This window comes from Notothenia rossii (assembly GCF_949606895.1).
Source record: "Notothenia rossii genome assembly, chromosome: 9".
NCBI classification, from domain to species: domain Eukaryota; kingdom Metazoa; phylum Chordata; class Actinopteri; order Perciformes; family Nototheniidae; genus Notothenia; species Notothenia rossii.
In genome coordinates this window covers 59,206,693-59,217,080 of record NC_136907.1, presented here as the reverse complement: position 1 = coordinate 59,217,080, position 10,388 = coordinate 59,206,693, and the positions used below count along the sequence as shown (strand labels likewise).

At 38.9% G+C, this 10,388-nt stretch overlaps 1 pseudogene across 1 annotated transcript in view; it reads left to right on the top strand.

Moving 5' to 3' along the window:
- LOC307019920 (myosin-6-like) overlaps nt 1-8,217 on the top strand; it is a 13,680-nt pseudogene extending 5,463 nt beyond the window's left edge. Inside the window, exons 18-37 of the transcript XR_013810574.1 lie at nt 264-400; nt 509-766; nt 892-1,134; nt 1,225-1,401; nt 1,512-1,657; nt 1,744-1,834; nt 1,908-2,297; nt 2,391-2,517; nt 2,702-2,820; nt 2,909-3,105; nt 3,341-3,524; nt 4,057-4,222; nt 4,327-4,451; nt 4,534-4,842; nt 4,934-5,137; nt 5,256-5,552; nt 5,872-5,976; nt 6,177-6,272; nt 6,616-6,750; nt 7,433-8,217. The product of XR_013810574.1 is annotated as a myosin-6-like (transcript). The remainder of the gene's footprint in view (nt 1-263; nt 401-508; nt 767-891; nt 1,135-1,224; nt 1,402-1,511; nt 1,658-1,743; nt 1,835-1,907; nt 2,298-2,390; nt 2,518-2,701; nt 2,821-2,908; nt 3,106-3,340; nt 3,525-4,056; nt 4,223-4,326; nt 4,452-4,533; nt 4,843-4,933; nt 5,138-5,255; nt 5,553-5,871; nt 5,977-6,176; nt 6,273-6,615; nt 6,751-7,432) is intronic.
- The last annotated feature ends 2,171 nt before the right edge of the window (nt 8,218-10,388 follow it).

The following is a 10,388-nucleotide window of genomic DNA, read 5'->3' as shown; positions in this document are numbered from 1 at the left end:
AGACCAATTTAAAGCAGAATCTGCCTGTTTGCAACAGGGCTGCAACAGAGGGTATGAGCAGTATGAGGCATGGCTATAATGAGCGATCTGTTGTTTTGTATAGGTATGGCCCTACAATATATTTTTCCAATATAGCATAATAGGTCCACTTTAAGTTCAGCTTTTATTTCTAAGAGTAACAAAGTTATTCAGTTATTCAGCTTTAAAGCTACAATTTCCTAAGGCATGAGCTCTTATGTGTAATACAATACATGTTCCTCAAGGTGTTCTTTAAGGCTGGTCTTCTTGGTCAACTGGAAGAGATGAGGGATGACCGTTTGTCCCTCATCATCACTGGGATCCAGGCAAGAGCAAGAGGCATGCTGGCAAGAGTGGAATTCCAGAGAATTGTTGAAAGGAGGTCAGAGGAATAAAGAATATAAAACACAAACCAAATAAATGATAACAATTATACAACATGATGTTATACGTATCAGTGGATGAAATAACGTTGTTTTATCTTTGACAGAGATGCACTTTTGGTGATCCAGTGGAACATCCGTGCCTTCATGGGGGTCAAGAATTGGCCCTGGATGAAGCTGTTCTTCAAAATTAAACCTCTGTTGAGATCGGCTGAATCAGAAAAGGAAATGTCCAACATGAAGGACGAATTCCTGAAGCTGAAGGAGGCATATGCAAAAATCTGAAGCTCGTAGAAAGGAACTTGAGGAGAAAATGGTTTCTCTCGCTTCAAGAGAAGAATGACCTGCAGCTCCATGTCCAATCTGTGAGTTTAACAAGAGCTTTCTTAATATTTTAATGCAAAAAGTGTAATATAATCATTTATATCCTAAAGATCATGTATATGGAAACCAAACCTATGATATTTTGACATACATTTCTAAAATTTAGGAGCAAGATAATCTTGGCGGATGCAGAAGAAAGATGTGAGGGCTGATCAAAAACAAAATTCAGATGGAGGCAAAAGCCAAAGAGCTCACGGGAAAGGCTGGAGGATGAGGAGGAGATGAATGCTGAAATGACTGCTAAGAAGAGGAAAGCTGGAGGATGAGTGCTCTGAGCTGAAGAAGACATTGATGACTTAGAGTTAACTCTGGCTAGGTGGAGAAGGAAAAGCATGCCACAGAGAACAAGGTATGACAATGGCCCAGCTATTCCTTCAAACTAAATGCACAGACAAGAAGCACATGTACCCTTTTATAATACTTATCATTCATTTTTCAGGTAAAGAACCTGGTGGAAGAGATGGCTGGTCAGGATGACATCATTGCTAAGTTGACCAAAGAAAAGAAAGCCCTACAGGAAGCCCATCAGCAAACACTGGATGATCTTCAGAGTGAAGAAGACAAAGTCAACACTCTGACCAAGGCCAAGTCTAAGCTGGAGCAGCAAGTGGATGATGTAAGAATTCTGCTTTGTGTTAATGCAAACTTGTATTCAACGTTTTCATGAGATCTTGCATATTGCATATTGGGAATAACTGCTTGACTTCCTATAATGATATTGTCCAGCTTGAAGGTTCTCTGGAACAAGAGAAGAAGATTCGGATGGATCTTGAAAGGGCTAAGAGGAAACTAGAGGGAGACTTGAAATTAACCCAGGAGAGCCTAATGGATCTGGAAAATGACAAGCAGCAACTTGAAGAGCATATGAAAAAGTAAACACAGTATTCTAAAGTATTACAGTTTGTCTGCAGAAAGGATGACCAGCTTTTCTAATTCATACTTCTGCATTTCACCACAGGAAAGATTTTGAGATCAGTCAGCTCAGCAGTAAAATAGAAGATGAGCAGGCTGTGACAATTCAGCTTCAAAAGAAACTGAAGGAGCTCCAGGTAATGGATGACTACGTTTTTTTATTTATTTTGGTAGAAATGAACCAGCAACTTAATAGTTCTGCCTTTACAGGCTCGCATTGAAGAACTAGAGGAAGAGCTTGAAGCAGAGCGAGCTGCTCGAGCTAAGGTGGAAAAGCAGAGAGCCGAGTTGGCCAGAGAGCTGGAGGAGATCAGTGAGAGGCTGGAGGAAGCTGGTGGAGCAACATCTGCCCAGATTGAGATGAACAAGAAGAGAGAGGCCGAGTTCCAGAAAGTCCGCAGAGACCTTGAAGAGGCTACTCTGCAGCATGAAGCCACTGCTGCCACACTCAGGAAGAAACAAGCTGACAGTGTGGCAGATCTGGGAGAGCAGATAGACAACCTGCAGAGAGTCAAGCAGAAACTGGAGAAGGAGAAGAGTGAGCTCAGACTGGAGCTGGATGATGTGGTCTCCAATATGGAACACATTGTGAAGACAAAGGTTTGCTAAACTAATACACAACTTCTAAATACTGTTGACATGCAGATATGAGGACATTTGGGGTATAATTTCAAATGTTTATTTTAAATGTAGACAAATCTGGAGAAGACATGCAGGACAGTGGAAGATCAGATGAATGAATACAAGACCAAATATGAAGAGGCTCATCGCTGCATTAATGATTTCAACATGCAGAAAGCTAAACTTCAAACAGAAAATGGTATATTTGTTTGCTTCATAACTAACTGCTGTATTTGATCAATAATAAGACAATTTTCCCGTTAAAAATAAATAAAAAATAATCGTGTCTACTAAGAAAACCAGATAAGATGTGTTGCACTATCAACATCTATACTATACATGGTTTGTTTGGACAATAACAAACATGCATTTGCTAATTCAAGGTGAGATCACGAGGCAGCTAGAAGAGAAGGACTCTCTGGTATCACAACTGACAAGAGGCAAAATGTCCTACACCCAGCAGATTGATGACCTCAAGCGACAACTAGAAGAGGAGACCAAGGTGAACATACGTTTCAGGCCTTGGTTACAGAAAGTTTCAACAAAAGCACATGACAGTGTTGCTCATTCATCTTGGTTTTTTTCCACAGGCAAAGAATGCTTTAGCCCATGCAGTGCAGTCTTCTCGACATGACTGTGATCTGCTCAGGGAGCAGTATGAGGAGGAGCAGGAGGCCAAGTGTGAATTACAACGAGGCATGTCCAAGGCCAACTCTGAGGTAGCTCAGTGGAGAACTAAGTACGAAACTGACGCCATCCAGAGAACCGAGGAACTGGAGGAAGCAAAGTAAGACATTTTGAGATCCTAATTCATTATTTGATATGTAGTAACTAAAGAGACAATTTATTTCGTCTAGCAGATCAGCTTTTTGTTTGTGTTATATTCCTACTAAAATGTAAGACGAACAAAAAGTTTGTCTGTTGGACGATCGAGCAGCCAGTCATTAGTTGTACTACTTATAATATATCCAAAAGAAACACTTCCAGGATTGTTAAAATATTTGAATGATCAATTTCTAAAGGAAAAAGCTGGCTCAGCGTCTGCAGGATGCTGAGGAGGCTGTTGAAGCAGTGAATGCTAAGTGTTCCTCTCTGGAGAAGACCAAACACAGGCTGCAGAATGAGATTGAAGATCTCATGGTGGATGTTGAGAGGTCTAATGCTGCTGCTGCTGCTCTGGACAAGAAGCAAAGAAACTTTGACAAGGTATAAACTACCAAGTATTTGTGAGCATCCAAAGTATCAATTGGCAGTGTAGCCTTTATACCCTCAAAAATATCATGAATTATATTTAAATTGATCTTTAAACCTGCTTTTTAAAGTATTGTTCAGCTTCATGCTTACAACAGTTACATCTTAAAAATAGATCACACTACAGAGCAAACTTAACAAATCAGCTGGGGGTTAGACTATTACTAAAAGGAGCCCTAACAGTTGAAGATACGATTAGAAAAAGTCTTTTGGCATTTTAACTAGCAGGCTAAATTCCTCAATTTCCATATCCACTTTGGCCATCTGTAAAGTGTGTCATTTGGTCATTAAGGGTGGAAATGTCTCTTCAGTCAAAATATGTCTATTCAACAGCCCTTAAGCACATTTTGTCAAGGGTAGTGTGAGATATATATATTGTCCGCCTTGGATTGCCATTTTCAATATTAAGAGAATTTGTTTGATTCAATACAAACTCCCAAAACATTTCCTTTCTCCAATCATCTGGCACATATACATGTATCTGTAGGTCCTGTCTGAATGGAAGCAAAAGTATGAAGAGTCTCAGTGTGAGCTGGAGAGCTCTCAGAAAGAGGCCAGGTCTTTGAGCACTGAACTCTTCAAACTGAAGAACTCCTATGAGGAGTCTGTGGATCATCTGGAGACCATGAAGAGAGAGAACAAGAACTTACAGGGTAAGATCGACTGCCAAGACTTTTGACGAAGTTAACGTGGACGTAAACATTTCATAAACTTTTTTTGGAAAGCCACTTTAATCACACTGCTTGACATTCCACAGAGGAAATTTCTGACCTCACTGAGCAACTTGGTGAGAGCGGAAAGAACATGCATGAAGTGGAGAAATTAAGGAAACAACTGGAACAGGAGAAAATGGAGATCCAGTCTGCTCTCGAGGAAGCGGAGGTACTGGCCCTCATAATGAAACATTTAAAGTAAAACCCTCTACTGTAATGTATCTATAACTCTGTAATCTTCTGTCTGTAAGGCCTCTCTGGAGCATGAAGAGGGGAAGATTCTAAGAGCCCAGCTCGAGTTCAATCAAATTAAAGCTGAAATTGAACGCAAACTAGCTGAGAAAGACGAGGAGATGGAGCAGTGCAAGAGGAACCTGCAGAGGACCATTGACACCCTGCAGAGCTCTCTTGAAGCTGAGTGTCGCAGCAGGAACGAGGCTCTCCGTTTGAAGAAGAAGATGGAGGGAGACCTGAATGAGATGGAGATCCAGCTGAGCCAGGCAAACAGGCAGGCTGCTGAGGCTCAGAAACAGCTTAAATCTGTCCATGCACATCTGAAGGTAAACTAGGAAAGGCTCACTTTCTTCAGATGTTTTCCATTCAATTGAACTATTTACTGAACATTGATCTGGTTGATATCATCCCGTTAAGGACGCCCAAATCCAGCTTGATGACTCTCTTCGATCCAATGAAGATCTTAAGGAGAACAATACCATTATTGAGAGACGCAACAACCTGCTTCAGGCTGAACTTGAGGAACTCAGGTCTGCTCTGGAGCAAACTGAAAGAGGACGCAAACTTGCTGAGCAAGAGCTGCTGGATGTTAGTGAACGTGTGCAGCTACTGCACTCACAGGTGAGTCCTAATTATTTATTGCAACATCCTCGGTTAGTTTACTTTTTTGTTGTAGAAAAAAACATAAAAGCTTTACTTTACAAATATGTTCTCATCTCACATCCTCAAAAAAATGTAGAACACTGGCCTGATAAACCAGAAGAAAAAACTTGAGGTTGACGCATCCCAGCTTCAGACTGAAGTGGAGGAAGCAGTGCAGGAGTGCAGAAATGCCGAGGAAAAGGCTAAGAAAGCCATCACTGATGCTGCCATGATGGCAGAGGAGCTGAAGAAAGAGCAGGACACCAGCTCTCACCTGGAGCGCATGAAGAAGAACATGGAGCAAACCATCAAAGACCTGCAGCACCGTCTGGATGAAGCTGAACAGATCGCTATGAAGGGAGGCAAGAAGCAGCTGCAGAAGCTTGAGGCCAGGGTAAGAGAAATTTGCCAGTATACAAATACTTTCATAAATACCTTTGTAGGACAAACATTAAATGCATATTTGTAAACCTACAGTATACTGTTTTAAACAACAATTATCAAATTCCTCCATCAGGTACTTGCTAACTTCTAATGCTAATCTTCTGTTTGATTTTGGGAAGACTGTTTACAGTGGGTTTATCAGGGCTTTATGATGTTACGATGCCATGGAATTAAAACTGAGATTCAATGTTGAAAAAAATGGATTAGTGTGGCTTTGCTGCTTGTGCAGCCAATGGAATTCCAAATAAATAAGTTCCTGATGTTTTCAGGTGAGGGAGCTGGAGAGTGAGGTGGAGTCTGAGCAGAAGAAGAGCAGTGACGCAGTGAAGGGGGTCCGTAAATATGAGAGACGCATCAAAGAGCTCACATACCAGGTGATTTTTTTTTATGTGCATATTACCATGACCTATACAAAAAGCAAATGTGTGTGTACTTTCATTGCTTCAAAATGTATATAAAATATTCTGAACATTCTTCACTAATAATCACCTTCTTTTTCATAATGTTGTTGTAAAAAACAAGATGCTTTAGAAAGAGTAATCACTTTTCTTTCTTATTCCATTGTTTCACATAGACTGAGGAAGACCGCAAAAATATGGCGCGTCTGCAGGATCTGGTTGACAAACTGCAACTGAAAGTCAAAGCCTACAAGAGAGCTTCAGAGGAGGCTGTAAGTGTGGGAAAAGCTTTCTCTAATCTGTGCTATGTGATCACGATCTACACTACGTGTCATTAAGGATTCAAATTGACTTACCTTGGCAAAATGTAAATTGGGGATTCAAACAAACTTTTGAAGGCATCATAGAAGATAGAGAGAGTTCATTGAATATGTTTATGTTAAGGTCATGAAATATATCAGTCTTAATTGTGACTTGACTTGGACCAATATGGAAACTACAAACCAATGTTGAATTAACTACACAAAGAGACTGGTTATGGCCTTAAGTTACATTTCCCCAGGTTGAATGCCTCTGGTAGTAATAATGGGCCCTGTGTTTCGTTGAATCTTGTAGGAAGAGGTGGCCAATACTCATCTGGGCAAGTTCCGTAAACTGCAGCACGAGATGGATGAGGCTGAGGAGAGAGCTGACATTGCTGAGTCTCAGGTCAACAAGCTGCGTGTCAAGAGCCGCGATGTAGGCTCCAAGGTAAGAAGCTTCTCTTCACTTCATTAAAATATACACAGTATTTTTCACCCTGGTAACCATTTCTATGTAATCCATTCAAGCCTTGTTTTATTTTAAACAAAATCAGTATTTAATGTTATATATGTACGGTAAATCATTTCCAATGGTAGTGAACAAATCAGACCAGACTTTTAAATATCAATTTTATTTTTATGTTTTTAGTATATTTTATTTTATTAGTTTAAATGAGTGCAATTTATTGGGTTAGTGTTCATGTCAATGTTGTTACACAAAAGGCACCATGACATTAATGCTAACTACAACTACAAAAGGATCGAAACGGTTATTCTTTTAAAAAATATATATATTTTCTGCAAATGTTACGTTTGTTTTGGTGATTTGACCATACCATATATAAAGTGATAGTTTGATAGTGTAAAAGGCCCTTACGCTGTGTGGAACAGGCTAATGGTTTGGCGTTGTTTGCACACTCACCGACTTTGTTGTCGATCTTTTTTAAAGGCACATTTTCTTAACATTCTAAATATTGTTGAAATCGTGTTGAAATACATCACTGTCAGTACCACTTACTTGTCACCACTATCTTTAGCCAAGTTACTTTCAGTAAGACTTGATGTTGAGTCTTGTTGGTCCTCCGTCACTAATCTCTCTTTGTCTACTCTCTTATCATTCTTCATCACAGAAAGGGCTAGAGGAGGAGTGAAACTCGCAGACGGCCACCTAAGATCTTTGGGTTCTCCTCTGATGTAGTCCCCTTTGTCTTTAAAGTAACTGTAGAATTAAAAAAAGTGCAATCAAATGAACGAACAGAGTCCTCATTTACTTCAATTAGGTGAACTTTGTACATTAAAGGTGGGGTAGGTAAGTTTGAGGAACCGGCTCGATATACACTTTGTGTTATATTCCATGGAATGCTCTAAACGTCCCGATAGCAATGAATATCTGAAGTGCTTTGACAAAAAATCCATAAAAAAATGTCATCTGTGGAAGCCGTACTACTGTAAAAAGCACGACCAATCATTTTAGCCGGCCCGGCTAAAATAACTGGATGGCCGACCTGCCTGTCAGCCTTCCATCTGTGCACAAACTTATCTCGTGCCCTCATTGGTCATGTTCGTGTGTGTTGGAGGAGGGGCTCTGTAAGGAAGTGGCAGATTTTTTCCGGCTGTGTAAATTCAAATTCTAGCGCACTCGAGCTGGTTTCTCCAAAATTACCTACCCCACCTAAAGGTCTGGAGCAGTAAGGAGACCTAACATGCAGTTTGATATGTTAAACTGACCGGCTATCACCACATCACAATGGATACTATCACATTACTGGTAAATGGATTTCAGTAGATGAAGATTATTAGAAAACCAATCAATATCTTACACACTCATGTGTTCACTTCCTGTGGAGGGTTACAAGTGACGAGGGGTTACTTATAACCAGCTCGCTCCTGCCACCTTGTGCTGACACTCTGAACTGTTTTCTGACTGTTATATTGATGCCAAGATGTTTCTATCAATCTTTATAACTAAAATTAGATTTATTGTTTTTACTGACACAAATAAATCCTAATAGCTCTGTTACTTGTTTGTGGGATTATCGTGCTTTTAAAGTGTTTTGTTGCTTTTTTCCAGTCTTGGGCCGACAATAGTATTGGCTCAGATTTATACATCAGGTTGACAATATATGAGAGCAATATCAGCATGTTTAATGCTGTGCCTTAATATATAAAAGACCTTTCCTTACCACATCAATTGAACTGTAAACAAATCTTTAAACAGAATCCAAAATGAGAAAATTGCAGCTACACCTAGAAATAATCTACTGATGGTTTAAAAGTTATTTCAGAAGTCTTTTTACCTTCTCCATAATAAACCTAAGGTAAACATGTATTGTAATGTATTTCTTTGGCAATTTAAACACTGGTTTAAGGAAACCAGAATGTTATTAGGATTAAGCCAGATTCAACCAAGCCTGAAGAGGACTTTACCCCATCATCACTGTAGAAGAGTACATTTGAAAAAGAACAAAACAATGATTTCCTTCATGATGTGACATGATACAGAGTAGTTTGTGCAAAATTAGCCTGAAAGTCTATTAAAAAAACAATTAATTGCAACACTTTTTAAAATCTTAAATCAATAACTTGGCCGACTATTTGAGACTGCTATTGAAATAGTGGAAGGAAAAGTCATTTTTTTCTTAAAATTGCAGGAATTTTACATCATACCTATATGAACTTCTCAAGTTATTGTACTTTATATTTTTGTTTAAACAATGAATGATTAAGAGCAAGCTTTACATTACTGAGGTTTTGATGTACACATATGAGTTTGGTTTTATGTTATGCATAACTGTGAAACATAGTTAATCGATTTGCACATGAGTTCAATTAACATTTGTTACATTCATTGATAACCATAAACAGTCAACAATATGTGTTAATGTTACAATAACATGCATTATGTAACCTGTGATGACTTTTGATTAAAGTAGCGTGCAATTAATATAATCAAATCCTTTTTTAAACTGGATCTATGACTTACCTACCGTACTTCATCACGCAGCAGCACAAAGGAGGAACTGATGCTCAGCTTTCTCTGCCACAGGTATTCCAGTGAAGGGTAAATATCAGCTTGAAACGTGTCTTCAATGCTGACCTTGATCTCACATGGCCCCGTCCTTCCAATGTTTTCTATATTTGCAGAGAGATTAAAGGGTTAACACATAAATTGCATAGTGTTATTCTTTGTCATCCACATGCTAACGGCAGACAAATTAAATAAGCAATGGCTCAGTGTTGGATACTGACTTGAATTGTACAATAGACTCCTCTGTCTCAATGATTAACATGTAATCTATGGTGTTAAGAAATACTTAAAGACAAATTAGCAGACAACAGCGACAATAGCATATCAAAGTTACAACATTTTTTCTTTCAATCACAGATATAAGCCGCCAATAATTAGTACAACCTCAGAGAATTCTGCTTATTAAACTGTGCTGAAACAACAAGTAGCGGATACAAGTCTGAAATTGGACAAAGAATAGTTGAAGAATTTTTCAGGGAATTTAACATCTGAGATGGAGAACGAGTCCAACAATTGCTTTGTACTCATCATTCTCATTTGATAGAATTAGCTACACTTCCAGATAGGAGAGCAGGAAAAAATAACTCAATATTTTCTTTCCTTCCTCAAAATCGATGTTAGTGTTTTCAATTGAAGTTCCATTAACACAGACTGAGTAAAGGCCTATTGTAAGAAAGTAAATCAATTGTATGTACACCATGGATTTGAACAACCAACATTTAATAATTACCATAATGAAAATTAAACATGAATCCTTTGGTCTACAACAAACTCAGGTATATTGTCATATTGAGCCACCTGTTACAAGTTGTCCATCGCAACATCAGACTCTGCCCTTCTCAATCAGTGTGAAATAATCCAGACAAGAATTTCACAGGGTTATCTTTGTCCTCAAGGCCAAAGGAAAGAGAACAATGCCATGATGAAACATAGAGAGAGAAAGGGTGTGTACCTAGCTGGAGACCTGTGATGAGTGATCATTTGCCTGAACGTAGCTCTCACTCTACAACAGCTTCAGCACTTGTTTTTGCAACTTTATCTTTCTTATCAGGAATTCT